Consider the following 26,599-nt stretch of genomic DNA (forward strand, 5'->3'; position numbering starts at 1 on the left):
TTTAGAACAACTCTATTACTATTGGTTTTCTATTCGTCTTCCCTGATTTATGTTTCTTTGTTATTTTTCTGATTTCTTTTGTTAATTTTATTATCTCATTTCATATTCTTGTTATTTTATGCATGTATTATTTTATTTTCCTCTTATTAGTTACAATATATTAACACTTTATCACCCTTCAAACAATGCTGATACCAACAGCAATTTAACTTTATTCATCTCACTCTCAATTCTGTGTTATCCTTAATGTATTTTATACTTATACACATATTGTAAACTCTAATAGGCTTTGTTTTTATTGGGATTTTTTAATGATTTTTAACTACCCACATTTTTACATATTTTGCTGCCCTTTGTTTCTTTTGTGGTTTTGGGTTTCCAATGAGGATCCATTATCTTCCAGCCCAAAAAGGCTGGCAGTGAATTCTGTCAGCTCATTTTCTTAAAAAAAAAAAAAAAAAAAGATCTTTCATTTACCTTCATTTTAAAGAGATGTTTCACACATTACAGAGTTACAGGCTGGAAGCTTTTCTTTCAGCATTTAAATATGTCATTCCATTGTCTATAATTTCCATAATGTCTGTTCAAAAGTCAAACATAATGTTGATCCTTTGAACTTCATGTGCCCTCTTTTATAATTCTTTAGCATTCTATCAGTTGTTATGTTTTTCAGCTATGTGGTGAAACTTTCTCATTTATTCAATCATTTATTCTCTCAAGTCAATCATTATCTTCACCATGTTCCTTTCAGTTTGTGTTGTAGCATTCTTTCATGAAATAAAATCCTTGCATATGGCTCTGAGAAACTAGCAATCTTTTAAGCTTGAAAAAATTCCTCATGACTTCTTTACCGTGTACTCTAAATTCAATTTTCTTTTGTCCTCTAAATAGTCTTAAGTTTTGAATTATTCTGGTAGAGAAGACCCCACAGAAAAAAGCTAAAGGTACCCTTTAATTGTTATGATGTCATTGTATCATATGTGCCTGGCAAGCTCAGCTTTCTCCACTTCTGCCATTGTTCTTGAATTCTTTTAAGATACCCTCCCATCTTACTGCTGAGATTATAACTGAATGGCAAACTGCTATTGTGTTGGCCATCTCGTTATAAACATTAAGATAATTAAAATATTGTTTGAATAAGCATGATACTTGTAAAAAGTGTGCTCCCTAGTGAAAAATTAATACCAGTCAAGTGTTTCAAATGGAAACATCTCTTTGGTCTGGAAGCTGGTAGATTCTTTAAGAGCAAAAACAACACCTTAGAGTTTCTTCAAATCTCTATCAAGGCCAGTGAATATCTAGTCACTGAAATCTGCTGTAATTATCCAAAAACATTCAACATAAATAGAAATTCCTATGTCATTTGGAAACAATAATCAATAAGCAATTCTAATAATCTATTATTTGGAGTAGTTAGTAAAAGGCCTGGTATAATATCATATTTCATGGAGACAGTGTTTCTCTAGGGAGGAAAGAACTGTTATCTCCCTACAACAAGGAGATAAATTTATTTTCTTTTTTAACTTTTATTTAATAAATATAAATTTCCAAAGTACAGCTTATGGATTACAATGGATTTTCACCCCCATATCTTCCCTCCCACCCACAACCCTCCCATCTCTGCTCCCTCTCCCATTCCATTCACATCAAGATTCATTTTCAATTCTCTTTATATACAGAAGATCAGTTTAGTATAAATTAAGTAAAGATTTCGACAGTTTGCACCCACACTGAAACACAAAGTGTAAAATACTGTTTGAGTACTAGTTATAGCATTAATTTACATTGGAAAACACATTAAGGACAAAGATCCTACATGAGGAGTAAGTGCACAGTGACTCCTGTTGTTGACTTAACAATTTGACACCTTTGTTTATGGTGTCAGTAATCTCCCTAGGCTCTAGTCGTGACTTGCCAAGGCTATGGAAGCCTGTTGAATTCTCTGACTTCGATTTTATTCTGACAGGGTCATAGTCAAAGTGGAAGTTCTCTCCTCTTTTCAGAGAGAGGTATCTCCTTGTTTGATGGCCCCATTCTTTCCACTGGGATCTCACTCGCAGAGATCTTTCATTTAGTTTTTTTTTATTTTATTTATTTATTTATTTATTTTGCCAGAGTGTCTTTTGTTTTCCATGCCTAAAATACTCTCATGGGCTCTTCAGCCAGATCCGAATGCCTTAAGGGCTGATTCTGAGGCCAGAGTTCTGTTTAAGACATCTGCCATTCTATGATTCTGCTGTGTATCCCGCTTCCCATGTTGATCGTTCTCTCCTTCTTAATTCTATCAGATAACAACTTAAGAGTCATAGGATATTTGTATAAGAAAATTCCAAGAAAATTTGGTTTGAAGACGGTGCTTAATTTAATTTTAAAGGCAATCAGTGCAATAGAGTGTAAGTTCTCAGAAAACATTGTAGTATTTGGAAAGAATTTCAGGTGTAAGTAATTAAAATTAATGGAGGTAACAGGCAAGTTTTGAAATTATAAATGTTTATACCTTAAGGATTTTTTTCCTCAATCAGTCAAAACCTGATGTAGGATTGACTTTCAGGATCACCAGGAATACTCAACAACACTGGAAATTGAAGATGTTTTTTTTTTTTTTATTTATTTATTTATTTTATTTTTTGACAGGCAGAGTGGACAGTGAGAGAGAGAGAGACAGAGAGAAAGGTCTTCCTTTTGCCGTTGGTTCACCCTCCAATGGCCGCCGCGGCCGGCGCGCTGCGGCCGGCGCACCACGCTGATCCGATGTCAGGAGCCAGGAGCCAGGTGCTTTTCCTGGTCTCCCATGGGGTGCAGGGCCCAAGCACCTGGGCCATCCTCCACTGCACTCCCTGGCCACAGCAGAGAGCTGGCCTGGAAGAGGGGCAACCGGGACAGAATCCGGCGCCCCGACCGGGACTAGAACCCGGTGTGCCGGCGCCGCAAGGCGGAGGATTAGCCTAGTGAGCCGCGGCGCCGGCCAGAAGATGTTTTTAAGGGATACAGTTAATTTGTACACTTTCCAGAACTACTATCCTCATCCAATACAATGCAACAATGAAATAGAAATAAAGTTAAAACCATTAAAAGTTGTTCCTCAAGGAGCATGAAGTCTGAGGCAAGACAGACATGTTGCGAATGTTCATTTAATTGTGATTACTTCTGCCTGTTTTCCCAAATTGTTGGGTATTTTTGCTTTTGTTAACAAGAGTAACCAAAATCATTTAAATAGTATTTTAAATCCTCTGTTTACTTTTTAAAGTAGGAATTACATTCTTATTTGTGTCCGTAGGCTAGATGAATAGCTGTCAAATTAGTGTAAAAATATGAATATATAAAACAGTAAGTTTGTTGCAATGCTGTGGGAAGAATATTCTGCCAGTAATCAAACTGCCAGAAATCTTATTTCCTTCAGCAACTGTGACCTCCATGAGGCCAGTTAAATCCTACAGACTTTGATTCCCATACTTTGTGGAGATATTCTCCAAAGTCTCTTCCAAGTGTAGACTCTAAATCTTTTCTTTTCAAATTTGTCTCCATTCCTTTCCAGTTCTTCTTTCCTCCCTAGAAAAACACTGTCTCTGATCTCTGCCCAGGGATCCTCTCCTAGTGACTTTGTGATGCTGTGAGTTTGATGTCCCCAAGCAGATGCGCCTTTTCCGGAATCTGAATTTCTTGCATATCTTCTTTATTTGTTTTAATATCGTCAGCCCAGGCTACTATAACAAAATACAATAAATGTGAGAGCTCAAACAACAGAAATTTATCTTTCACAGTTCCAGAATGTAGAAGTCTGAGATCAGGGTGCCAGACTGGTCTGGTTTTGATGAGGGCTCTTTTCACAGTCTTCAACAGTCTTCTTACTACATCCTCATCAGGAAGAAGTAACACAAAGCTCCAATAAAAGGGCACTAATCCCACACATGACTGCTTCACTTTCATGAGCAAATCACTTCCCAGAGTTCCCACCCATCAATAGCATATTAAGACTGGAGAAGGAAACCATTCAGTCCACTGAACACGTATCCGTGCCCTATGGCCCTTTCTGTCAATATCTGTTTTCTACTTAGAAAGACTTTGCTACTCAGATAAACTAACACACCAAGTTCATGCATTTGTAGCTTCGTCACTAAGTAACACAGATATAGGAAAGCTGTCTTTTTTTTTTTTAACTTTTATTTAATGAATATACGTTTCCAAAGTACGAATAATGGATTACTATGGCATCCCCCCCATACCGTCCCTCCCACCCACAACCCTCCCCTTTCCCACTCCCTCTCCCCTTCCATTCACATCAAGATTCATTTTCGATTATCTTAATATACAGAAGATCAGCTTAGTATACATTAAGTAAGGATTTCAACAGTTTGCTCTCACACAGAAACATAAAGTGAAAAATAATAGATGATTTTTTTTTAATGATGATGAAATCAGATCAGACCTATTGTCATGTTTAATCCCAGTGAGAGTCAAGTTGGGAGTTGATAGTTTCTTTTCTTTTCTTTTCTTTTTTTTTTTTTTTTTTTTTTTTACAGAGGATCAGTTTAGTATGCATTAAGTAAAGATTTCAACAGTTTGCACCCCCATAGAAACACAAAGTGAAATATATTATTTGAGTACTTGTTATAGCATTAAATCTCAATGCACAGCACATTAAGGACAGAGATCCTACATGAGGAGTAAGTGCACAGTGACTCCTGTTGTTGACTTTACCAATTGACACTCCTGTCTATGGCATCAGTAATCTCCCTATGCTCCAGTCATGAGTTTCCAAGGCTATGGAAGCCCTCTGAGTTCTCCGACTCTTATCTTGTTTAGACAAGGTCATAGTCAAAGTGGAGGTTCTCTCCTCCCTTCAGAGAAAGGTACCTCCTTCTTTGAAGACCTGTTCTTTCCACTGAGATCTCACTCACAGAGATCTTTTGCCAGAGTGTCTTGGCTTTCCATGCCTGAAATACTCTCATGGGCTTTTCAGCCAGATCTGAATGCCTTTAGGGCTGACTCTGAGGCCAGAGTGCCATTCAGGACATCTGCCATTCTATGAGTCTGCTGAGTATCTCACTTCCCATGTTGGATCACTCTCCCCTTTATTTATTCTATCGGTTAGTGTTAGCAGGTACTAGACTTGCTTATGTGCTCCCTTTGACTCTTAGTCCTTTCATTATGATCAATTGTGAACTGAAATTGATCACTTGGACTAGTGAGATGGCATTGGTACATGCCACCTTGATGGGATTAAATTGGAGTCCCCTGGTATGTTTCTAACTCTACCATTTGGGGCAAGTCAGCTTGAGCATGTCCCAAATTATATATCTCTTCCCTCTCTTATTCCTACTCTTATGTTTAACAGGGATCACATTTCAGTTAAATTTCAACACTTAAGAATAACTGTGTATTAATTATGACTGGTTTAATTCTGTAATTCTGTAATTAATAGGAAAGCTGTCTTTTTTTGGAAGAAATTTTTCCTACAAAGTATACTACTAAGGGGCAAACATCAAACTCTATGTCCAATAGGAGAACAGAAGAGCCCTCTATTATCTAAAGAAACAGCCCTCTGTTGCTATGACAGGGTGGACATGTCATTAAAGCTATTTCCTATGATTAACTATCCAAGAGAACACTGCTTAGAATATCCCCTCTCTACACTTGCACCTCTCTATTTAGCCAATTTTAATACTCTGAAAACTGCATAATGAAAGGGTGCTAAAATTTTGTCAAATACGTTTTCACATGTAATGAGCTTGTGATGTGGTTCCATCTTTTATTTTATAACTGTGCTAAATTATGTCAACTTAATTTTGAATGTTAAGCCAAACTCGCATTCTGGGAATAAGCCCAAGTTTTAATAATGTATAACTGTTTTTACATATTTCAGCATTTGATTTGCTGATATTTTGTTTAGGATTTTTGCATTTGTGATATTCACTTTTGGTATTATATCTAAGGCTCAATATCAAGTGATGCTGTACTCATAAATAGAATTGAGATGTAGATTTCTACTCTCTAGAAGTGTCCATATACACACATTTATTGTTATTTCTTAAACTTTTATAAAATACATTGTTAAACCCATGAGATCTTAATTTGTTCTATGGTTTTTAATTACATATTTATTTCTTTTTTAAACTTTTATTTAATGAATATAAATTTCCAAAGTACAGCTTATGGACTACAATGGCTTCCCCCCCATAACGTCCCTCCCACCCGCAACCCTCCCCTTTCCGGCTCCCTCTCCCCTTCCATTCACATCAAGATTCATTTTCGTTTCTCCTCATATACAGAAGATCAGTTTAGCATACATTAAGTAAAGATTTCAACAGTTTGCTCCAACACAGAAACATAAAGTGAAAAATACTGTTGAGTACTAGTTATAGCATTAAATCTCAATGTACAGCACACTAAGGACAAAGATCCTACATGGGGAGTAAGTGCACAGTGACTCCTGTTGTTGACTTAACAAATTGACACTCTTGTTTATGGCATCAGTAATCAACCTAGGCTCTTATCATGAGCTGCCAAGGCTATGGAAGCCTTTTGAGTTCACTGACTCTGATAATTTTTAGACAAGGCCATGGTCAAAGTGGAAGTTCTCTCCTCCCTTCAGAGAAAGGTACCTCCTTCTTTGATGACCCGTTCTTTCCACTGGGATCTCACTCACGGAGATCTTTCATTTAGGTTTGTTTTACAGTGTTAATGGTAACACAGGTGTTGATACTTGTTTTATTATCATTTAATCAAATATGTTTTCTACTTTTCATCACAATTTCTTGTTGGATCCATGGTGTGCAGAAAAGAATTAACCCCTCTAGCCTAACAGCCATCCTTCAAAAGGCCTGCTTACAAGGCTGGACGTTGGTTGGCATCTGGAATTTGGGGACGATCTCTCCCATTGCCAAAACTGATCAAAGTGGTTCAATATGCCTAAACTGTATAAGGAATTTTTTTTTTGGCTGGTCATCATAAGAATATACTTTTTTTCTGGGTGTCTGAAATTTTGGCAAGTGCCAGGCAGAGGCTGCCTACATGAGCAGCCTCTAGGAACTGAGAATCTAATGAGTTTCCCTACTTGGTAACATTTGACATGTGTTTCCATAACTTTTGAGGGCAGAAAGTTCACCGTGTGTGTAATAACTAATTTTGTTTGTCGAGTTGACTTGGCTAAGGTATACCCCAATAGCTGGTAAGGTATTGATTCTGCATGGTCAGAAAGGGTCTTTCCAGACAAGTTTACAATTTGAATCAATAGACTGAGAAAGAAGATACAGTCTCAGCAATGTGACTGATATCATCCAGTCCATTGAGCACCAGCAGAGCAAAATGGCAGAGAAAGCACAAATTTTCTTTCTCCTTTAGATGGGACATCCAGCTTCTCCTGTCCTTGGCCATCAGAGCTCCTAATACTCAGGCTTTCAGACTCCCATACTTAACACAAAAGCTACCCTTCCTAACAATTGTCAGGTCTTTGACCTTGGAGTGAAAGCTATACCATTAGTGGTTCTCCTGGCCTGGGGAATCAGATTGAATCACACCACCAGCTTTCCTGGTTCCCCAGATTGCAGATGACGTATTGTAATTCTGCTTGACTTCCACAAGAAGCCAATCCTCATAAAAAGTCTCCCATATGTACACGTGTGTATACATGTGATCTTGAGTTCTTCCACTGAGAGAGGGTGCTAGATGATTGCACCTGTTTTTCCCCCAGATTTCACACCATGAGCTTTTCTCTTTGCTGATTCTGCTCTGAGTTCTTTCATTTGTGATAAACCACAGCTGTGAGTATGACTATAAACTGTGTGCTGTGAAACTTCATGGCAAATCATTGAACCTGAGAATGGCCCTGTGGGCCTCTGACATAAATGCATCAAACACTTGGGGAATTAACCTTTGTGTGTGTGTGTGCATATGCTTTGCCTAATTCCAGTGTTATCAGAGAACACATGCAGACTGATTTCATTTCTTTGGAATTTGTTGAGATTGGTTGCCTTAAAATAAATTTAGGGGAATATTCCATATGCAATTATAAATAATGTGTAATTTGAAGTTATGTGTGATGTTTGTATATGCACATTAGGTCATTTCTTAATTGATTGTTCAAATATTTAAAATACGTACTGATTTGTCCCAATTACTCAACAGTTACTGAGGGAAATACATTAAAATTATTTATTATCACTATGAATTTGTGTATTTTTTCATTTTTTGCTCTATGTATATTGATCTTACATTGTTATTTGTATCCAATTTAGAATTGATATATCTTTCTTGTTGATTAAAAATGTTACTATATGAACTTATCGTCTTCTTACTAATGATGTTTCTTGCCTTAGCATCTACCTTGTTGGTAACAGCATAACATTTGCCTTGGTATGCATATGTTTTTGCTTAGGTTCTGCCTTGTTGTGGGTACAGCCAGATTTGTCAACCCACAATTCATGCAGGGTATTAAAAAATTATGATGCCTTAATGTTAATGATTGATGGATTAAGGGGAGACTTGATTTATTGATGATATATGAGAGGAGGGGTGGCAGGAGGTCTTGGGTCATTGAGGGTGAGCTCATGGAGGGTGGGCCTCAGACAGGATTGATTATTTTGAGGTCGTATTTAGCCTGACTGTTCTCTCTCTTCTTCCTGTCTCACCCTGTGATCATTCCTCTGTCACAATTAGCTATCATCCAATCCCAGACTATGGGGCCAGATTCCTGAACAATAATCTCCTAACTGTAAGCTGAAATAAACCTTTTTTTTCCCCAATAAACTTCTTTTAGATATTTTAGTCAAGGTAAAAAAAAAGTGGACTAATGCATGCTGTTGTTTATCTTTTCTACTCTATGATGTTTCCTCTTTCTGTGTCTATATATTTAGGAATGTCTCTTGTCAACAGCATTTACTTAGTGTTTTATTTTGATCTAGTCTGACAGTTATATTCAATACAATTACCAATACTTTATAAGTTAAAGTAATTGGGGCCAGCATTGTGGTGTACTAGGTAAAGCAGCTGCCCACATTGCTGATATCCCAAGTGGGTGCTGGATCGAGTCCTGACTGGTCCACAACTGATTAAGCTTGCTGCTAATGTGCCTGGGAAAGCACAGGAAGACAGCTCAAATGCTTGGGTCCCTGCTACCCACATGGGAGACTTGGACTACTGGTTTCAGCCTGGGCCATTTGGGGAGTGAACCAGCAGGTGGAAGATCTCTCTCTGTCTCCCTCTCTCTTTGTATATTTGCCTTTCAAATAAATAATAATAATAATAAATCTTTAAAAAAATGAAATCATCATCTGACTCTTTGTTTTCTACTTACCCTATTTCTGAGTCAATAGCTAAAATGCCATTATGCAAAAATATGTATATTTACAATCACATTACCTGGAGAGGATCACATGAATTTTCAAGGGAATATTTGTCACTTTTTTTTAAAAAAATGAAATAGTTAATATCATATGCTTAAAGTTCATTTGGTTTTAATACAGTTAGTCAATTCTTCCATTGTAACACACATACACAAAAAATCCTAAGTAATGTGTAAATAAATGAGCCTGGCTGTGTTCCAGTAAGCTGCATTTACATAAACAGATCATCAATAGGGCACAGCTGGCACACTTTTTTCCTAGGATTGATTACCTGTACGTTTATTTACGACTCATAGGGTTCTTGCATTCCTGTGTATATTTTTGTTCTTTGTTTATTTCGTTCTGTCTGAACATTTCTTATTGACTTGGTTTCTAGTTCACTAGTTCCTTCTGTTTGTTACTTAAACCTTCTCTATTGTGCACTAAATTATGCTTAGCCATTTTTTATTTAATTGCTTTATAAATTCTGATTATCAGGTAAAGTTACCCCCCCTCCACCCTCTCATCTCTTTTCTTCGATATAATGATCACAATTTGTTAAAGTGCGTGTCTATTTTAACACCAATATCTGAGTTATTTGTGAGTATATTTTTATGATCTTTCCCCCCTTGGTTTTTGCTTATTATTTATTTATTTATTTATTATTTTTTGACAGGCAGAGTTAGACAGTGAGAGAGAGAGAGACAGAGAGAAAGGTCTTTCTTTTTCCGTTGGTTCACCCCCAAAGTGGCCGCCACGGCCAGCGCGTTGCAGCCGGTGCACTGCACCGATCCGAAGCCAGGAGCCAGGTGCTTCTTCCTGGTCTCCCATGCTGGTGCAGGGCCCAAGGACCTGGGCCATTCTCCACTGCACTCTCAGGCCACAGCAGAGAGCTGGACTGGAAGAGGAGCAACTGAGACAGAATCTGGCGCCCCAACCGAGACAAGAACCTGGGGTGCCGGCACCACAGGTGAAGGATTAGCCTAGTGAGCCGGGGCGCCGGCCTCTCCCCTTGGTTTTTAGTCATTTGTCTCTATCTCTTAGTCTGAACAGAAGGTCAATAATTGTACACTAAAAATTATATAGATAATACATGATTCTATACAATATTAACTTTTCTCAGAATTACTTTTGCTTTCTTTCAGGCATTCAAAGTAAAGACATGTCATCTTTAACCAGATTGGGATACAGACAGGTTGAAGACAGGTATGAATCTTGTATATGTGCTGGTTAATTTCTTCTTTAATCTTCTTCCTAGAATACAGATCTTCTAACACCCTAAATGAGAGTGTATTCATCCTCTCCTGGCAGAATTCGATTTCAAATTTAGGATCCCATATCTCTGTAAGATTCTAGGAAACTCAGTTCTGTTTCACAGAATTTTTGCCACACATTTCTGCTCTGTGTTATAACTTTTTAATGTTGCACATATTTATGAATGGGAAAATACCTCAAGAGAAAACACAGTTCAGACTCTGGGGCTCACCACAATGTTTTTCTTTCCCCAAAGTCTTCATTCTCTATTATTCACTGCTTTGTAATACTACTTTAGGATTTTAGGTGAGACTGATAAAGTTTGGCTCAAGATTCTAGCCCCTCAACTTCCACAGATTCTTGATTTCTTATTCTTTTACTAAAAATGACCCATGGAGAAAAATTTACAGCACTCTAGGCCTACATCAATTAATTTCTCTTGTTTATGCTTTCTTGATGTCACAAATCATGACTGCCAAGAGAGTGGCCCATTGTCTTCAATCATGTGTGTGTGTGTGTGTGTGTGTGTGTGTGTGTTTATGTGTGGAGGCACGTTGAGGTGAATTCATTCTGAGAGGAGGAGTGTGGTGGAGGCAAGAGGAATGGAGTCACCACACAGACCCCGGGAGTTGGGTGAAAGCGGGCCAGAGGCGAGCAGCCCACAGAATCATTTATTTCAGTTGGTAGAGCAGTTTAAATAGCCAAGGCAGCCAATCCGGTCAAGGGGCAGTTTATGCCCTAACCAATCACAGCCTGTTGCCAAGCAGGCTCTATTGCCAGGTGGGTTTCAAAGCCATTCCTGAGTAACTGACGCTCGCTTTCCAGCGGCCATCTTGGCATGGCCTTCTCATTCCCACAGAGGCACATGCATACACGGTCATGGCCTTGTGTCCATTTGTCAATTATTCTCTTTGAAAGAGTTAGTCCATAACAAACCCCACCACCTAAAATAAACAACCCAGTATATTCAGTTAAAAATATGAGACTAGGTGTGACAACTTGAACTACACTGTCATCTTAATTTCAGTAATTGGCATCTATCATTTTATTAGTAGAATCTGAATCTATATGGTTGCTTTGAGAGTATTCTCACTCTGCCATCTTACGCTGAATTTAAAGTCAGATAAAATTGCTAGATATTTTATGTGAGTACTTGTTTCTAGTATTGTAGATTAACTTAAATGTTGGATTTTGTAGTGAGGTTGTATCTTATTATGTTAGATCACAGAGTCTAGTGCTGTGGCATAGTGGGTAATACCATTGCCTGCAGTGCTGGCATCCTGTATTGCTGTAGGTTCAGGTCCCAGCTGTTCCACTTCCGATCCTGCTCTCTGCTATGGCCTGGGAAAGCAGTAGAAGATGGTCCAAGTTCTTGGGCCCCTGCATCCATGTGGGACACCTGGAAGAAACTCCTGGCTCCTGGCTTCAGATGGGTGCAGCTCTGGCCATTGTGGCTATCAGAGGAGTGAACCAGCAGATGGAAACCTCTCTCTCTTCTCTGCCTCTGCTCTCTGTAATGCTGACTTTCAAATAAAAGTTAGATCACAGTAAATTTGGATAAAGATATTTTTAGTAGGTGAACAGTTCATTGAACTACTCACAGACCTTAGATAACCTTGCCTCTTGATAGTTTTTGAGTTACATTAAATCACAAAATTTGGGTTCATGAAAGAAACATAAAGGGAAAAGTCCAAATAGAAAATCAAATCGGGGGAAAAATTAAATGAAAAACAATTTTATATACAAATGAATATCTGGAGAAAAAACATAAACATATGTGAGTTCTAATTAGCTGTTGTTTACTTTCTAAATTGCAAATCTTATCACTTATTTCTATAGGAAACTGAAAATAATATAATACATACTTGAAAAATGTACAGTGGGATCTAAGTAGAAGTTGACTTCAAATTTTGCTGCCAAATCTGGAGGGAAAGAAGGAGAAAGACCTTGAAACGCAGCCAGTAAGATTGTTCCAAAATGTGAATCAAAACCTGATGTATGGCTGCTTTCTCCAGGCCAATGATGTCCACTTGACTGTATTCAACTCGAAACAAGAAAGAGATCAGTCTGGTGCAGATTTCACATCCAGGGGTTGGCCAACTACCTTCAAGACATATTAGGATGGAACTTGGCTGCTATTGATGTTGTCCATTAGCATACAATTTCCAAATGAAAATCCCAAGGGTATCTTTATGCTGAAGGGTCATGCCATTTTCCAAAGCGTCTGCAAGCTGAGCAGCCTTCTGCTCACCACAGGACTCATGGAACATATCATCTTGAAGTCCTCACGTCTTCCACTCTGATTCCCTATAGACTGACTCTAATTTTCTTTTTTCCCAAAGGAAGTCAGGAATCAAGTTGAAATTCAAGAACAAATATTGCTGAGTTATTCTGATTTATCAATTTTTTTACATAAAGATTCTGAATGCCAGTGAAATCAAGTTCTTCTCCCAAATAATTTGTGATCCTCTTTTTGGATGTAGTTGTAGCTATGAAAATTCTGCCTTGTCAATGATTCCATTTCCCATACTGCCCCTTGCTTGTCAGTGGTGTTGTGGAACTAGTTCTCAGCAAGAGGATAAGACGAATAGCAAGCATCCCTTCTAACCTAAGTGGCTAGCAGTAACTGGGCACATTCTTCCCTGTTTCTTATGCCATCTTCTGGGTGAATATGGTCACCCATTAAATCCTTAGAAGCCATTTTTTAAGATGACAGAATCTTCTCAGGTTGGATATCCAAGTGAGCAAACACACACACACTCATACATATCCTTTCCCCAACAAATAGTAGCAAGAAAAAGGTTTTATTATGTAGATTGGTAAGAGTTTCATTTTAGTCTTATTTATTTCAGTAGCTAGTATAACCCTAAACACTGTGTAACATCATTTTCATGTATTAGGCACTACTCTGCGTGTATAGTATGGTAATATAACTGGCTTGCAACTGACAAGAAATGGGACTTAATCTTTCTTTCTAACATTGACTAGTAAATTCCATTTAAGGTTCACCATCAAAGAATAGAACATACAAATTGTTGTTCTCAATTGTCTATGGCATTTCACCAGCATTCCCAAATGAATCAAAACACATCAAGAAAACTAAAAGCCAATTACTGTAGCCCTCACTTTTCAAATAGGAAAAAGCACATTTATTCAAGGTCAGGAAGGACTTAAGACAAAGAGAGAAATGGTCGCTGTGTCTCTGAGTCCACACTGCTTATCTCCATCACCTTACCGAGAGGAATGGTACCATTCAGAACACTTCCGCTGAGTTGCCATTCCTCCTACCGCATCTACCCAAGGTGTGACTAACTGTAATTATTCCAACTAGTTTTACTATTTCCTGATGACCTGATAAAACAAATGTAAATTTGTGGGTCGCAGAGTGAATTAAGCCTAAAGTGACGCAGGCCCTTGGAGTCTTAACTCTTCGATTCATTGCAGGTTTAGAGGGGTTTTGGCTGTGTTGTAGAATTTTTTTTTTTAGTCAAAAGTATTGAAGACCAGTGGTGAAGCTTTATTCCTTCACTAAGTGCTTAACAGTGTGAATAAAAGCTTTAGAAGGACCATAATTTAGCATACAGATGGGAATATTTTGAAATGAAAGGAGGCCTATTAAATATGATACACATATGGGAAGTAGAAACTGGCACTGCCTGAACAAACTGAGCGAACCAGGTGAATCAGTGCTGTCAAAAGCCCTTGATGATGCTGCGGGAAGGAATTCAAGGATGCACATGCCCCTAGCCAAACGCCAGCAGAGCTGACTGATACAAAACGAAAATCCCCTCTTGAGCAGAGAGAGCTGGCAGGTTCTAGTGAGAGTCTGCCCTGAAATTATGAGAGCTGTAGGCTTTAATATCCCTTTGAAATTTTGGGGAGGGGACAGAAATGTTCATCTAGATTGGGAGTGGATTTTCTTGGAAATGGGTGCTCTCCCCTGGGAACAGAGATGATCCCTCTTTGCTTGCTATTATGAGAACTGTAACAGCGAAGTGCAGAGCACAGAGGTTGTTTTGCAACAAGTGTCAAATTTATCATGGGGCAAATAGTTTTTAGAGATACATCATGCTTTCTTTATGACATACCCATTTATTGGAGAAAATCCTTCCTTGAATACAGTCCCTGTAAATTCAGGCAAAATGGCCTATTCAATTATTTTTTGCTTTCTGTATTAGGAAAAAAAATTGACACCTCTATTTTAAGATAGCTCTTGGAAGGCTAGTGATGAGACATTGGTGATTGTGAGCTGCAGTGATGCAAGAGAGACGTGTGGCTCATGCGTTCACCTTCACAGTGTGCAGCTAAATATGTCACCAATGCAGTTGATGAATTATTCATGTCATTTCTTTCTAAAAGCAACACTGCCATTTAATGCTTATCAGATTCACTTACTCCTTGCCAAAATTTTTAAATTCACACACCTGAGAGAAATCATTACCATGTGTTCCTGAGGTATTGTTACTGGCCCCATGCTGTCATTCACAGATTACATTATCCAAAGTGAGTTATTATCTGTAGTGAAATCCATGGTATTTTATATATATATATACATATATATGTGTATGTATGCATATATCAAATGAGAGATGAGTTATTATATACAAAAATGAAAATAAACAAGGGAGAACATATTCATGTCTTTCGGCATTCATTTATGTTTATAGAGTGTTTCACATTTTATTGTTCAAGCTTATTCCACTAGGATGCTTTAGGCTTTGTTCCTATAATTCACAGAATAATGTATTTCAAGAGCATTTGTTTATTCACTAAGGGTGATATACCCAACCCAATATCTAAAATGTCATTACAAAAATACCAGCATGTGAAAGCATTCTAAATCCATCATATTTTATTGGAGAAAACCAGTTATAATTATAATCTCCACGATCTATCACTATTATTCCACAGTATTTTCAGGCCTTGTTAAAATGGAACTTCTTTTGCTCAGAAGATAAGCACTGTATTTCTAAAGGATTTGTTTATTTAATGCAAACATATACTGCATATTGTGAGTCACAGATATCTTCAGCACTAGTGATCACTGTGTCTTCAATGTTTTGGGATGACTATATTTTGTCTTGTATTTTCATGTGTCTGTGTGCAGCCATCCAACGGACAGAATTTAAATGTCTTGAATTAAGGAGTTTGGAGTACATCTTAATTATTTTAGGAGAAAAATGGTGATTAAATATAATCTGATTAATAATAGAGACAATGGCATGGTTTTAGGAACCGCCATGACAGGTCAAGACAATAATGACTCTCAAGAAGCTAAAATGGAATGTCTAAAAACTGTAAGAGACATTAATGTTTAAGCAACATCAAATGTCACCCTTTGGACTTAACTCACATTGCAACTCCTTTACTACCACATATCTTGGCAATTGTGGAAAAATGTATCTTTTACATGAAAAAGTTTTTGATTCACTTTCCCCTCATAATCTGTTTGTTTTAATATAGACTGATATGTGAAGAACTGGCTAATTTGTCAGAGTGTCTAGCTAATGTGTCAGCATTATTAGTGATTTTATTTTCTACTAATTTAAGTCTATTTATATTCTCAATGTATCCTTAATTATTAAAAATTTTTATACTAAATAAGATAATCTCATAAATATTCTAGAACATCTGTGATGTTCATCTACTAGGACAGTAAGTCAATAATGACCTCAGCAATTGCTCAAATGGAGTCATTGGAAAGCAAACATTTTATATTTTACTAATTCTACTTAACTGACACATTCTTATGTCCGCTGTTGAGGGCTCAGTTATTTGGGTTATTAACTCACTGAAGGCGACCAATAGAGGGGATGAGAGAAGAGTAGAGAGTTTTTAGGTTACAAAGTCATGGGATTTGATAAGGTGGTTATTTCCAGGCTTATAATTATCTACCTATTGTGACTTTACAGATTAGATTGCATTATATATGTTTCACAATGCTATACAGATGACTTTGTTTTGTCATCTCCTTCTTTTGATAAAAAGCTATCCATGCTTCAACTCTAGGATGATTGTGCTGTATAACAGTGACTCAAAAGAAATAAGATCACCATAGAACTTGGCTAAGATACCTATCATGAGAACAGGGAGACTTCATGTGAATAATTATAATAATAAAACATCAATAGTCAACATTTACTGTGCCAGAAATTACTTAAAGTATATTATAGGTTTTATCACATTTTAACCTTGTGATAAGACCCTTTAGTAGGTATTATAACTGCCCCTAATTTAGAGATAAAAGTAGCAGAACTAAGATTTGAACCCAGCTATTTAATCTATTCTGAACTGGGCTGAAATTAACAAAGAAATAAATTGGAGATGAACTATGAATACAGAGGTACTGATCCATTCATTGGTGAGGGCCTTACCACATGATGATTGGAACCATAGATAGTATCATGGGACACTCATTGAAGTCAATGTCTCTATCTAACACATTTGATTGATGTATTTCCATCCACCATGTGTCACAACCTTTACCCTATAGCTATTAATGCATCTATTTTGATTTAACTTAAAAGTATGCAAAGAAAGAACAGTAGTCATGGGTAAGGTATTTGGAGAAGAATTGTAAAAATTACAGATAAATATTTAGGAGAGATGATAAGACTAATGGATGTTGGTCCTAATACAAATTTGGAATAGAAAGTACAGCCATTTGGGGATTAACCAGTGGATGAAAGATCTCTGTCTTTCCCTCTCTCTGTAACTCTGCCTCTCAAATAAATCAATAAATCTTTTAAAAAAAGAAATTTGTACAAAAGAAACTTGGATTCTTGAACTCTGAAAGGGTGAGAGAAAAGAAAGATGACAATGGGGATAATTTTATTGGCACTTATTTGTAGACTATTTTGCGAGGCAGTTGACACTGAAGTCCCCCAGTTCAAAATTACTATCACCATTGTTTAGCTGAAAGAAGCTAAGATTTAGAGAAGCAAAACCACTTGCATAAATTCCCACAGACATTTTTTCAGTAGCAGGATTCAACTGCGCTTTCTGTCACTACAAAATTTGCATACAGTGGTAAACTACACTTCCTTTTAGTAGATGATGAGAACCTAATTCCATGTTGATGATTCTGGCTAGATGTCATCAACCAGGTACATTTACCACTTGACTGGCATGAGTTAGGAACACATGAAGATGCTGCTATGGACAGCCTCGGAGGGAGTGGCTCCTGTGTATAATGTCCAGAGTCCACAGTTCCACAATCTCCCACTTCCCATGTGCACAACTCCATAGAACAGTCTGGCTGGCTTTGTCTTTATGACTACCCAAGCCAAAGGGATTCAGAAAAATTTTATTCAGCTCTACCGAAAAATCGTTTCCATGTATTTTTCTTTGGGAATTAATCCAGTTCCTGTTGGGTTTAGAGTAAAGAGTGAAGACAAAGATCACAGCATCTGAAAAATTAAATGTTTGTTAGGACCTGTACCACCATTTTAAGCAAATCAGCCTTGAATTTTAGTTGCCCTGGAAAATAAGCTATATATCAATGATTAGGTTTCTCTTCTACAATTTCTTACAGATTCTTAAAACTAAGCCTTTTATAAATTATGAAGTAGTAGCCTTAGCAGTTATGAAAAGTGGAGTAATGGGAACTCTGAGAACAAATACTGTTGTGTGCTAACAGGCTGTGTTTGCAAAATCTCCAGAAACTACTGCAGACAAAGCCCTGAACATTGGCACATATTTAAAATAACCCTCTTACCACTTTGTTTACTTCATTTCTTCTTGTTTGCGATGATAAAAGACTATACTGTAGAGAGGGAATCTAATCACCTGAATTATGCATATCCTCAGGTTGCCAAAGTGCCTTATCCACATGTGTTGACAAGTGTTATATTCTGAGGGTTTCTGTTCCTGAAAATTCAAATTCAAATGGTGAAGGTCTACGCCATCCCAGCGAGATGGTGTTAAGAGAAAGGACCTTCAAGAGATTAGGTCATGAGTTAGCAGAAATGTGAGAAATGGCATTCGAAGCCTTATAAGAGATATATCGTTGACTGGTAGTGTGGCCGAGCAGTCTAAGAGATACATCATGCCCTCCCCCTACATGATGGCACAGCAAGAATGCAGCCATCTATGAACCGGGACATTGAATATGCCAACATAGTAAGCATGGACTTCGCAGCTTCCAAAACTCTGATAAATGAATTTACATGGTTTATGGCATGTTGTTCTATCAGCCTGGTGGTATAAAGACAATAGGCACCCTAACTAGGATATTACTTCTAAACACAGACAATATGAATAAAAATCACCTCTCCATGACTGGGTGCATGTTAGACATGTGCCCTTTTCTCCTTCAGACCAGAATGGTTACGTGAGACTGTAATATACACAGACGGGCACTTGCTTCTTCTACAAGGAACACCTTGATACATGGCAAAGGAGAATTAGCAGCAAGACACTCCAACTGCCTGAGTCTTCCTGGTTGTCCTCGCCCACACAGAGTTCCCCTCCCTTAAGACCACAAGATCCCTGGGGTAGCATCTGGTGCTTGGCAATTCAAGGACCTAAAGGTCTGGCAATTTCCACCCAAGACAGAGTTGTTCTGCAAGGAGATATTCACCTGGCAACAAAGCAAGATCAGCAACTCTTTTGAATTTTTTTCTTCTTCCTTTTGTAGGCACTGATCCCCAATAAATAAATAGGACCTAACCCTAATTCCTTCTCAGCATCTTCTGCAAATGCCTAGCTTTTGTGAGCATTTACTATGTGTCAGATTAATTTCTATCAACTATCTTACAAATTAGGTACTATTAATATCCCATTCTGCAGGTGAATAAAAAGGATTGGAAGTTACAGGCTCAGGATTTGAGCCCTGACCACTGGTCTCCAAAGTTTGAGTGTTTAGCAACTGATAGTTTTACCTATAGTTGAAGCATAGTTTGTATTTGTAGGTGACACAGCATTCAAGGTACAATTAGAAGGCTGATAATCTGAAGACAGTTGATGAGAAAAATTATTTGAAATTCCAGGATAAAGGAAATGATCTATTGGAAATTGGGAGGAGAGAATAGAGTAGTGAGCCTTTCTGGGTTTAGAAGCTAGAGCTTTAAAGCAACCACCTGTCAGTGTCCAGAGAGTTTAATGTGGACAGTTTAATGAGAATTAGTTGGGGACAAAAAACAGAGTAAGACAGGACCAAAGAAGAACCTACCTAACCTATAGGTAAAATAGGATGGAATGGAAAAAAGAAAGCTTCCTGAAGACAGAGCACTGTAATTTTTGCCTCTTAAACTCTTTTTGGAACTTTGTCCCCACTATGAGGTGCTGATAGGGTAGAAACTTAGTTTGACTATGGAATTTACAAGTGGGGTCTTTGCGAGGTGATTAGGTTTAGTAAGGTCATCAGAGTGGAGCCCTCATGATTAAATACTGATGGCTTTCTATAAGGAAATGCAGATGCACATGGCTGTTCCCCGTCTCTCACTGTGTGATGCCTTGAACCAACTCGGGACCATCAGCAAGAAGGTCATCACCAGATGTAGCCCCATGACCTTGGACTTATACAACCATGAGCCAAAATAAACCTCTTTTCTTTAAAATTTACCTACTCTCTGGCAAAAGAAAATTGAATAAAACACAGGCTCAATAATTGGCTGACTATATACAGTTTGTAAGCTCCAACATTTTCCCACATTTTCTAGCTCTCTGTGAGATGAATTGGAATACTATGGAGAATCAGAGAAGCCTAGATCTTGCCACTAAAATGCTAGAGAATGGTTAATTGGAATCCACAATATAGGATCAAAGAAATAACTACAGAGCTCAAATTACTGTGACAAATAAAGATCAGGTTAACATCTACAGACAGGACAGAAGTGCTGAGAATTAGACTCTGAAAACAGAAATTAAAATTGGGAATGAAATCAGATGAACCAAGCTAAGCCACAGAATCTATCTGGCAGAGCAGTTGTTTCTCAACACTTACTACTAATAAAATAACCTGGAGAGGTTTTAAGTAAAAAACATACATACCAGGGTCTTACATACAGCAGAGTATGAGCCAAAGCACCAGAGTTTTTCAGCCAGCTGGATACATAATCAAGGTTATGATCTAATGAGCTGGAGATAACAAACGTCAAGAAATAATCAGGATTCATACTGAGACTAAAAGTAAATTGCCAGAAGAGGCAAATACCAAGATACACCTAATAAATGTGAAGCATCAGCTTTAGTTTGATTCTATGTATCATGCAGTCAACAGAAATTACAACACAGAATGTGAACAAGTGGGGTATAGGGTATGTTTGCATTCTCTTCCTTGTGGCCCAAGGCATCTTAGAAACCAAAACACCATTCCCTAGTCCATTTTCAATTCTTTTGTTGGTAAAGAAGTAAGTGGCCATCCTGGAACAGATCATACAAGAATTTTGCACATTCAACATATACTCGTGCATATTTGATAGCAGTTGAAGGTAGATTATATAAATTCATACAAGACAATCTTTCTATTAGAACATATCAGAGAAACATAGGAAAACAAAATTAATTCAGAATAAGATTATCACATAAAAATACAAAATAAGTCCCTATATAATAACTGGAGGCAATTTTAGCCTCAAATCATGGACCTTTGCCTATATAACACTTCTTGCTTAAAACTTTGAGCTTCATGGCAGAGTTCTTTGATCTCTTGAATATTAAGTCCTTCCCCAGCCTTCGTTAGAGCAAAAGTAAAAGGAAGTGTGGCTGGGGTGACTTTGTGATAGTAATTATTTTTTGCTGGCTAGAAGACATTGACTAATTAAAGGAAAGACTTTCACTTTGATATGCTGCCCTGCAGGTTGGTACAGAACAGTGGTTCCCATGCTCCACTCCAGACTAGAATCACTTGAAAAACGGTTAACATGGAAGAAGCTCAAACCCCATTCTACTTCAAAGTATCTACACCTCTGTGTGCTCTCTGAGCTCCTCAGGCAATTCTGTTGCACACTGAAGTGTAAGAATTATAACTGGACCTGTGGCAGCCATCCTATGTCTGAAAGAATTCAGAGACATTGATCTTCATACGAAATTTTGAACCAACTCCAATAGTCACTTTTCTTCAGACTTCATGCTATGTAGAAAGAAAATGAAAAACTCATTTATTTAAGTTATTATAAGTAATTGTGGCTAAAAGCATTCTCAGCTGATACACAGCCAAATAAAAAAAAAGGAATCATAACCAATTACAACATTTTCAATGCCGTAGAATCAAAATGTTCCGGTTGCTCAGAAGAAATTTAAGCTCTGACCTAAGGCCAAAGAAAGGCTTGCACAAAGCAGCTACTTTCTGCTGTGGTGAGCAATATCTTCAGTAATATTCCTACACCAGATAAAAAAGAAAATGTTTCACACAGTTTCCCCATGGCACCTCAATGCCAAATACCAAAGTGTAGTCCAGCAAAAGTGAAGGTGAGGAATAATAGGTAACTTGAAGGGGATCTGACATAATCCAAACATGCAGTTTAGATAATCTGGATGATGAGGTACTGCTTACTGTGGGAATATAAAAATTAAGAAGTAAACCTAAATGTTCATTAGTTTATTTATATGGATTATTCATAATTTGATTTGCAAACTTCTGTGACTTCTGACATAAAGATCTCCAATGTATCCACATTTATAAGATAGTTCATAATAGCTTTATTTTCCTGAATTTGTCATAGAAACATAAATTGATTTTGAACTCAGCTTGTCCCAGTCTTGTTTTACATTTGCTTTGCATCCTCATTCCCTTCTCAGATTGTTTGCTCACCCATCTGACAGCCTCCATAAACAGTACAAACACATTGTTGACTTAGAGCAAGAGCTGCTTTGGTAGACCTTGCTCAGAACTTCTTTTGGAATGTCAGTGGAGTGTAGCCATGAGTAGTGACACTGGGTCTTGCAATGCATGCATAGGTAAGGGAAGATGGCTCCAATACTGGACCAGTAATACTTTCCCTGAGGACTCACTCTCACTGAGTAATGAAAACTATTGCCTTAAATAATAATGTAAGTGCTGCTGGGTGCCCCAGAGCTCTCCATGTATCTGGTCAAGCCAGTATCTTCTGACCAGGGTGGAGACCACAACTGCACCGCATGCTGGCACCATGGAGCTTTTTGTTTCAGGCACTCTAATTATAGTCACTTTCAGCTCAGATTTTCTCTACTACCCATACTTTCCCATTAGTTTGTCTCAAACAATTATCTTTTTTATGTAAAGCATTCATTCCACTTTCTATCTTAATACATTTCATCCTTAAGTCCTCTGGGTCTTTGCTTCATCGATCAACTCTGCCCCTTCATTCTCAATCCATCACATTCCTCTTGTTTCCTCCATTTCTGATTACAAATGATTATATATTTTTGTGCTAAAACACATTCCTCTTTTGACTCTGCCCCTGCCTTATGATCCTGTCTCATCTCTTCCCTTTAGTAAGGAACGTGTGAAATAATGGGTTAGGCTCAAAGATTTTGCTTTCTAACAGTCTCAAGCCTCTACTACAGTTTTCTTTACAATGATTTGAAAATAGGGTCCTCACTCAATAGCTCATTGTCTTGCTTTTGAGATTGACTTCAATAAACCAATCACCCTAGCCTATTTCTTCTTTCAGGCAGTTACATAGAGAGAAAGAGAGAGAGAGAGAGAAAGAGATCTCCATCAGCTGGTTCACTCTCCAAATGGCTGCTACAGCCATTGCTGGGCCAGACTGAAGCCAGGAACCAGGGGCCTCCTTGGAGTTTCCTACGTGGGTGCAAGGGCCGGAGGACTTGGGCCATCCTCTGCTTTTTCCTAGACCATTAGTAGGGAATTGGACCACAAGTGGAGCAGCTGAGACATGAAATAGTGCCCTACTTTCTTGTACACACATATTGCACAAAAACATACATGTACAGTGCCTCAAGCTAAAAATTACAGGTCATAAAAGAAGGAGGTACCTTTCTCTGAAGGGAGGAGAGAACTTCCACTTTGACTATGACCTTTTCTAAATATGATCAGAGTCGGCAAACTCAAAAGGCTTCCATAGCCTTGGCAACTCATGACTAGAGCCTAGAGAGATTACTGACGCCATAAACAAGAGTGCCAATTTGTTAAGTCAACAACAGGAGTCACTGTGCAATTACTCCTCATGTAGGATCTCTGTCCTTAATGTGTTGTTCAATGTGATTTAATGCTATAACTAGTACTCAAACAGTGTTTTTCACTTTGTGTTTCTATGTGGGTGCAAACTGTTGAAATCTTTACTTAATATATGCTAAACTGATCTTTTTTTTTTTTTTTATTTTTGACAGGCAGAGTGGACAGTGAGAGAGAGAGACAGAGAGAAAGGTCTTCCTTTTGCCGTTGATTCACCCTCCAATGGCCGCCGCGGCCGGCGCGATGCGGCCGGCGCACCGCGCTGATCCGATGGCAGGAGCCAGGAGCCAGGTGCTTTTCCTGGTCTCCCATGGGGTGCAGGGCCCAAGCACCTGGGCCATCCTCCACTGCACTCCCTGGCCACAGCAGAGGGCTGGCCTGGAAGAAGGGCAACCGGGACAGAATCCGGCGCCCCGACCGGGACTAGAACCCGGTGTGCCGGCGCCGCTAGGCGGAGGATTAGCCTAGTGAGCCGCGGCGCCGGCCTAAACTGATCTTCTATATATAAAGAGAATTGAAAATGAATCTCGATGTGAATGGAAGAGGGGAGGGAGCGGGAAAGGGGAGGGTTGTGGATGGGAGGGAAGTTATGGGGGGGAAGCCATTGTAATCCATAAGCTATACTTTGGAAATTTATATTAATTAAATAAAAGTTAAAAAAAAAATTACAAGAAGTAAGAGACAGGCCAAGATAGTGGAGTAAGAATGGAGGGAAGGTTTATCTCCCCCTAAACTACCCCAATTCTGTTCTGGGTCCCATTCTCATCTCCCCATGGTAATTACACTAGTCTAAATTTCTGCTTAAATTACATCAATATCTATTCACACTTATTCCCAACCCTATTCAAATTGAGACCAGAATATATGGAATTCTCTGTTCCATAAAACTATTCCCACATTCCCTCCAATGCTTAATATCCAAAGTTAAGCGTGTCTTCTTCATCCACAAGAACACATCCCTAGCAAAAATTTCTTGTTGAATAGGAGAACAAATATCTGTTTACCCTTGTACATATATAGAGCATTTAAACAATTACATACCATTTTAATAAAACTGTTTTAACATATATTTGTGCATAAGAGGTGAGCTCAGAGGTTTGTAATTATAAAAGCCATGAGAGGCTTTACAATTGAGTGATAAGGTCCTGAGGAATTTCTGGTTTCTTTCCACTATTTCTCAAATATAAAATATTCAGATACCTTTGAGGGACAGTTGTCCCTCTCTGTACAAAGTCTGTTTTGTTAATAATCTTTTTAAAAGCATTAATTCATGACTGTCACACAATATGTAAATTTTGTAGCTGTAGCTAAGTCCAATAACCATATCAACCTGCTTTGTGGTTGTTCACTTTTGTACCACGTACCTTCTTATTATGCGTGCTTTTGTATGTCTATGTGTGTCTGTGTAGGTATATGAATGAAAGGGAAATTATGGAAGAACAGAGGAATGAACTGGCTTTTTGTATGTTTCTTGTTCCAAAATATACTCTATAATTACATACAACATTTGAAAACAGATCGATTGTTTTGTGAAAACAGACTTGGGAGTAGAAATAGGTCTTTCTTTTAGCTGCATGAATCTCAGCTATCATCCAATGATCAGACAACAGATGGACAAGCACATAAACACTAAATAAGAAATATGAGCCAAATTCATGTCCCTGGATTTATTCATGAGCCTGTGGAAACTTGAAGACTTATGGGCAGATATGCATATTTATGAAGCTGAAAACAATGGTATATTATTATTTCCTAACCTAAAAGACTCTTAATTTTATGTGTGCCTAAACTGACTATAATTCTGAGAGGCAACATTTTTCATCTGCATCTGTCTTCTCATATGAGAGGTTAGAAAAAGGCCCTTGTGTCATACAGATTCCTTTAGAGTCGTGAAGTTAAAGATGAATTCAAAGTCCTGTTCTAGCTAGTGGCTATTCCTCAATCCTGTGATGTTTGCATTATTTAAAAGCTTAACAACTGTAAGTTATCTGTTAAGTCCTCATTAAAAACAACCAGAGCCAATACTATCCAGGCAAGGAACTGAGTACAAATTTATGCAGCAAAAATCTGGTCTTGATTCAGTGACTCAGGAGGATGAGATAAAATGGAACTGATTTATCATACTGACCCTCCCAAAGAAACAAAGCAAGAACAACTAACATTGTTGGGTGTGTCAACATGCCACATAATATTCAAAGCATTTTAAAAGGACATTAATTAATTTTAATCTCTAAGAAGTCATCAAAATAATATATACTCATTACACAGATGAGGAAACATGAGTACAAAGTAGTGTCATTGCTAGTAAGTGGTGGAATGAAATTTCAAATGTAGGCATGAGGGCTCTGTCTTCATGAATGCATCATTGCCATTATGGCCAGAGTGGATTCCTGATATAAGGGTGATCTCAGCCCCGTGCTTCTTGCTTACATGCAGAGTTGCTGACCATGTGATGCCTCCTGCCATGTTATAAGAAAGCAATAAGACCTTTACCAGACATAGATTCTTGATCTTGACATTCCCAATCATTAGAATAATGAGTGAAACAAATTCTGTTCATTATAAATTGTAAATTATTCAGCCTGAAATATTCTGTGCTAGCAGCACAAAATGGATCAAGACATGAAACTAAGAAGTTTTCCCTAGTTTTCTACAAGGGCTACATTCCTGTGGCCCATTTCTGAAGCCCCATATGTGTTCTGTTTCCTAATATACTTTGATGTCAATATATACTTTGGCATATCTTTCTGGTATCCCCTCTGTTTTTGCTTCAACTGGCTCTACTTGTATTTTTATTATCTGCAACCATAATAATTCTATTTTACATAAATAAAGCATGATAGTTTATGAAGATATATATGTTTATATTTACTATGTTTATTCAATATATTTGGAAAACACTTTC

The 26,599-nt window shown here is 37.9% G+C and overlaps 1 pseudogene; it reads left to right on the forward strand.

Moving 5' to 3' along the window:
- Nucleotides 1-15,814: 15,814 nt before the first annotated feature.
- The window catches only part of LOC100352166 (transcription factor Spi-C pseudogene), a 115,953-nt pseudogene continuing 105,168 nt past the window's right edge, over nt 15,815-26,599 (forward strand).

The sequence above is a fragment of the Oryctolagus cuniculus genome, chromosome 5, assembly GCF_051225735.1.
Source record: "Oryctolagus cuniculus isolate XC-2025 breed Fujian yellow rabbit chromosome 5, ASM5122573v1, whole genome shotgun sequence".
Lineage (NCBI taxonomy): Eukaryota > Metazoa > Chordata > Mammalia > Lagomorpha > Leporidae > Oryctolagus > Oryctolagus cuniculus.